A 6,000-nucleotide genomic window follows, 5' to 3' on the forward strand; every position below is an offset into this window, starting at 1 on the left:
CCACCTGGGATGTTGTATGATTCTATGATTGACAGTCTCCTCCCCTTTCCCCAGGTTGGGCAGAAACAGATTACAAGAAGTGTACAGTACTCACTGAACAAATTCACACAGACAGCACATTGTGCCCCAAGAACACTTAAGTATCTATACACAGTAAAGTGTTTAGGAGGGCAAGTCAACGATGCTGACTATTTAATCCAGAGACCCACAAAAATAGACCCCACAAAAATCAAATGTGGGGACATAGGATTCTCAGCAGTTATACCCAGAGAAGCCAGACTATCAGCGGAAAGTTAGCTAAGATTAACATAAAAAAATCATAAAATAAAACCAGTGGTAATCAGACTCCAGTTCATATCATCTTAGTATTAAGGAACACATGAAGTTTACCTTTAAATTCACTCTAGGGTTTTCAGTTATAAACGCTGTAGCTGAAGAAGCAAGCAGGGTAGAATGCTGGCTTGGCTGAGCAGGGATCTCCTTCTAGAACTTAGGTGGAAAAGGAAAGAGTATGGACATTGGAAGCAAGGACAGGCGACACGGGAGGACTACAGAGATGCTGTTCGCCACTGTAGGGAGACAATTTGTGCAGCTAAAGCTCGATTAGAGTTCAAGCTGGCCAGCACTGTGAAGGACAACAAAAAGGGCTTTTTTAAATATGTTAACAGCAAAAGGAGGATCAGAGATAACACTGGTCTGTTACTTGATGAGGTTGGTCACCTCACAAATAGGGACGTAGACGAAGCGGAGACGTTTAATGCCTTCTTCGCCTCTGTCTTTAACACCGATGATGGGCCCTGGGACCCCCAGAGCCCTGTATTGGAAGACCGTGACTGGGGGGATGATAAACTCCCAGCCCACTCTGAACTTGTTTGAGACTTGCTGCTCCAGCTGGATGCACATAAGTCTATGGGGACTGATGGGATTCATCCCAGGTTACTGAAAGAGCTGGCCAATGTCATCGTGGGACCTGTCTCCATTATTTTTCAACAGTCTTGGGAGTCTGGAGAGGTCCCAGTCAACTGGAAGCTGGCAAATGTTGTGCCAATTTTCAAGAAGGGTAAGAAGGAAGCCCCTGGTAATTACAGGCCTGTCAGTCTCACTTCAGTGCCTGGTAAAATTAGGGAGAAGGTTATTCGGGGGGGTTATTGAAAAACACTTGAGAGACAATGCAGTCACTGGTCATAGCCAACACGGGTTCATGAGGGGAAAGTCCTGCTTAACTAACTTAATTTCCTTTTATGACAAGGTCACCCATCTAGTTGACTAAGAGAAGCCAATACAAGTGTTTTTGTTTTAATTTTAGCAAAGCTAAATTTTAATTTTAGCAAAGCTGTTGATAGTGTCTCTCACAGTATCCTTCTGGACAAAATGTCCAGCACGCAGCTAGACAAGTCCATAATATGATGGGTGAACAATTGGCTGATGGGTCAGGCTCAACGAGTTTTAGTAAATGGGGTTACATCAGGATGGCGGCCAGTGGGTTCCATCAGGATGGAACCAGTGGGGTTCCCCAGGGCTCGATTTTAGGGCCAGTGCTCTTTAATGTTTTTGTAAATGATCTGGATGCAGGAGTCAAATGTACATTAAGTAAGTTTGCCGATGATACTAAATTAAGAGGAGCTGTGGACTCCCTCGAGGGTAGAGAGGCCTTACAGAGAGATCTGGATAGACTAGAGAGCCGGGCAATCACCAACCATATGAAATTTAACAAGAGCAAGTGCTGGATTCTGCACCTGGGATGGGATAATCCTGGTTATACGTACAAATTGGGGGAGGAGAGGCTGGAGAGCAGCCCCATGGAAAGAGATCTGGGGGTTTGGGTTGATGGCAAGTTGAATATGAGTCAACCATGTGCCCTGGCAGCCAAAAGGGCCAACTGTGTCCTGGGGTGCATCAAGCATAGCATAGCTAGCCAGTCGAGGGAGGTGATTGTCCCACTCTACACCGCACTGGTGCGGCCCCACCTCGAGTACTGTGTGCAGTTTTGGGTGCCTCAATATAAGAAGGACATCAAACTATTGGAGTGTGTCCAGAGGAGGGCGACCAAGATGGTGAGAGGTCTTGAGGGCAAGACTTAGGAGGAGTGGCTGAGGTCACTTGGTTTGTTCAGCTTGGAGAAGAGAAGGCTGAGGGGTGACCTCATCGCAGTCTACAACTTCCTCAAGAGGGGCAGTGGAGGGGGAGGTGCTGATCTCCTCTCTCTGGTGACCAGCTGTATTGGGTGAGATGGAGTTAATTTTCCCCATAGCAAACCTCATAGTGCTGTGCTTTGTATTGATATCTGGAAGGGTGTTGATAACACACCAGTGTTTTGGCTGCTGCTGAGCGGTGCTTGCGCAGCATCAAGGCTGTCTCTTGGGAGGGGACATAGCCAGGACAGCTGACCCAGACTGACCAAAGAGGTATTCCATACCATATGACGTCCGCTCAGTAATAAAAGCTAGGAGAAAGGAGGAGGAATGGGGGGCAGTCGTTGTTTTATGGCATTTGTCCTCCAGAGCAACCGTTGCATGTGCTGGGGCCCTGCTTCCCGGGGGGGGTGGCTGGACATCACTGCTGATGGGAAGTAGAGAATAAAATCTTTTTGTTTTCCTTTTTATTTTTCCGCGCACAGCCTTTGCTTCTGCTTTCATTAAACTGTCCTTATCTCGACCCACAAGCCTTTCATTATATTTCCTCTCCCCTGTCCAGCTGAGGAGGGGGAGTGATAGAGTGGCTTTGGTGGGCACCTGGCATCCAGCCAGGGTCAACCCACCATACCAGCGATAGGGCACGTGGAAATGGAATGAAGCTGCGTCAGGGGAAGTTCAGATTGGACATTAGGAAAAGGTTCTTCACTGAGAGGGTGATCGGTCACTGGAACAGGCTCCCCCGGGAAGTGGTCATGGCACCAAGCCTGTCAGAGTTCAAGGAGCGTCTGGACGATGCTCTTAGTCATATAGTTTAATTTTAGGTAGTCCTGCGAGGAGCAGGGAGTTGGACTTGATGATCCTTATGGGTCCCTTCCAACTCGAGGTATTCTATGATTCTAAGAAAAGTGAACAGAGCACATACTGAGATACATTAAGAGGATCTTGGCCAGCAGATTGAGGGAAGTCACTGAAGGAGACCATATCTGGACTACTGTATCCAGCTTGGGACACCCCAGTTCAAGAGGAACATGGAGAAACTGGAGAGGGACTGACAGATTTACCAAGAGAGTCAGGGGCCTAAGGTCTATAAGGAGAGATTGAGGAAGTTGGGCTTGGCAAAGAGGAGGCTAAGGTGGGTGCGGGGGGGAAGTGAATCTAATAGCTGCCTTACAGCTATTTAAAGGGCAGCCACAAGGGTGACAAAACCAAACTCTTCTTGATGGTGGCAGACAGTATAGCAAGGGGCAACAACCAAAAGTTGCATCCTGACAGGTTCAGGTTGACACAGAAAAACTTCTTTACTAGGAGAATAGTACAGCCCTACAACAGGTTACCAAAGAAGTGGGGGGGAAATCTCCATCCTTGTAGGTTTTCAAGACTCAGATAGGCAAAGCCAGGGCTGCCCTGATCTTGCGCTGGCAATAGTCCTGCTGTGAGCAGGAGTTTGGACTAGAGACCTCCAGAGGACCAGGACCCTTCCCACCAACACTTCTGTGATTGTTAACTATGACACATGTCAAACCTATGTAGAAATAGTATAAAAGAAGGCTTTCATGATCCAGTGATTCAGTCAGGAGTGATTTGAATGGTCAAGTAATTCCCCATTTCATCTACAGAAGCCTTCAGGTTTATCATTGTACTAAAACCTTATGAGGTTATGAGGTAAAATGAACAATCAATTTCAAGTTTTGCACTGTAATCCCATACAGCAACTACTTCCCACAGCATTCCTTCCTCAACACAACAGCCAAACTCACAACATGTTTGCATACGAGTTTCATTTGACATTTTATAGTTTGGGGTTGGGTTTTTTGTTTTGTTTTTTAAAAACTGAACTCAGAGGATGGTAGCAGTCCAGAAAAATATCATAGTCAAGACCAAAGCAAAGCAGGGAGTGGATTTTGAAAAGCTGATTCTTAATCTTCTGCATTTCCAAGGACAAGAAGGTGATCGGGAGTGGTTGGCACGGATTCACCATGGGGAAGTCATGCTTGACCAACTTGATAAATGTCTATGGTGAAATGACTGGCCTGCTAGATGAGGGGAGATCAGTGGATGTTGTCTACATAGACTTCAGGAAGGCTTTCGACACTGTCTTCCATAAGATTCTCATAGAGAAGCTGTTGATGTATGGGCTGGATGAGCAGACAGTGAGGTGTATTGAAAACTGGCTGAGTGACTGGGCCCAGAGGGTGGTGATCGGTGGCACAAAGTCTAGTTGGAGGCCAATCACTAGCGGTGTACCCCGGGGGTCAATACTGGGTCCAGTCCTGTTCATCATCTTCATTAAGGATCTGGATGATGGGGCACAGTGTACCCTCAGCAAGTTTGTTGATGACACAAAACTGGGAGCATCTCTCCTATGAGGAAAGGCTGAGAGAGCTGGGACTGTTTACCGAAGAGAAAAGAGAAGGCTCGAGGGGGGATCTTATCCATGTACAGAAATACCTGAAGGGAGGGTGCAAAGAGGATGGAGCCAGGCTCTTTTCAGTGGTGCCCAGTGACAGGACAAGGCGTAATGGGCACAAACTGAAACACGGGAGGTTCCCTCTGAACATAAGGAACCACTTTTTACTGTGAGGGTTGTTACATCACAGGAGCCATCAGTCCATCAAAGGCCCATCTCCACAAGCCCAGAGGAGCACAGGATCACAATGGCAGGTGGGAACCCAAATGGAAGAATAAGCACCTTGTCTGGGCCCCTCCCAGGGGTGTCCCAGCAGAGCCATCAGCCCCAGTGCCCAGGTGTCGTGGTTTAGCCCCAGCCGGCAACTAAGCACCACACAGCCACTCACTCCCCCGCACCCCCAGTGGGACAGGGGAGAGAATCAGAAGAGTAAAAGTGAGGACACTTGTGGGTTGAGATAAGAACAGTTTAATAATTGAAATAACATAATATAATAATAATAATAAATTGTAATGAAATGAAAAATAACAAAAAGAGAGAAGTAAAACCCAAGAAAGACAAGTGATGCAAATGAAAAACAATTGCTCACCACCAACTGACCGATGCCCAGCCTGTCCCCACTTGAGCCACTTCAATCTTAGCAGCCTGATCCACCTGCTGGTTGGTTTGATGTTCTTCAGTGGCACGACTCTTGGGTACCTGAGCATCTACGTGACGTACTTTTACAACCAGGTTCTCTACCTGGGCAGCAATATCTTGCCACAATTCAACAGCCCAGATGGGTTTACCTCTGCGCTGCCAGTTGGTCTGCTTCCATTGCTGTAGCCACCCCCACAGGGCATTTGCCACCATCCATGAGTCAGTATATCTCCTGTTTTCAGCTGGGATAGAGTTAATTTTCTGATGCTTCAAGGTGTACCTGCTGCAGCATGGACTTACCCACAGCCACAGACGCTTCGAGGTGTATCTTCTCCAGCCTGGACTTATCCTTGGGCCACAATCCCTTCAGAAGTATACATCCCATTGCTGTTATCAAAATGTTCCCAGGCACAGCAGAGTAAGATGATAAGCAGTACAGAAAGCAGCGAAAGCAAAAAGCAGCCGCTAACGAGCACTAGACTTTAATATACAGTAAGGCAAGCAAGCCCCGTGGCAAGCACAGAAGCCTGCCGATTAATAGCTAAACAGCAATAACAGCTATAAATTTGATCTAGAACATTCCAATCAAATCTGTCATTATCTCAAAACTCGTAGGTTCGAGCCCCATGTTGGGCGCCAAAAAAGGACTGTTGTGGTTTAACCCCAGCTGGCAACTAAGCACTACGCAGCTGCTTGCTCACTCCCCCACAGTGGGATGGGGGAGAGAATCGGAAGGGTAAAAGTGAGAAAACTCATGGGTTGAGATAAAGACAGTTTAATAGGTAAAGCAAAAGCCATGCGCGCAAGCAAAGCAAACCA

The 6,000-nt window shown here is 47.1% G+C and overlaps 1 pseudogene across 1 annotated transcript in view; it reads right to left on the minus strand.

Annotated features, from left to right (window-relative positions):
- The window catches only part of LOC309601960 (SH2 domain-containing adapter protein B-like), a 29,458-nt pseudogene extending 23,892 nt beyond the window's left edge, over nt 1–5,566 (minus strand). Inside the window, exon 1 of the transcript in view lies at nt 5,482–5,566. The product of the transcript in view is annotated as an SH2 domain-containing adapter protein B-like (transcript). The remainder of the gene's footprint in view (nt 1–5,481) is intronic.
- Nucleotides 5,567–6,000: the final 434 nt, after the last annotated feature.

Source organism: Platalea leucorodia, assembly GCF_965183815.1.
Source record: "Platalea leucorodia genome assembly, chromosome: W".
NCBI lineage: Eukaryota > Metazoa > Chordata > Aves > Pelecaniformes > Threskiornithidae > Platalea > Platalea leucorodia.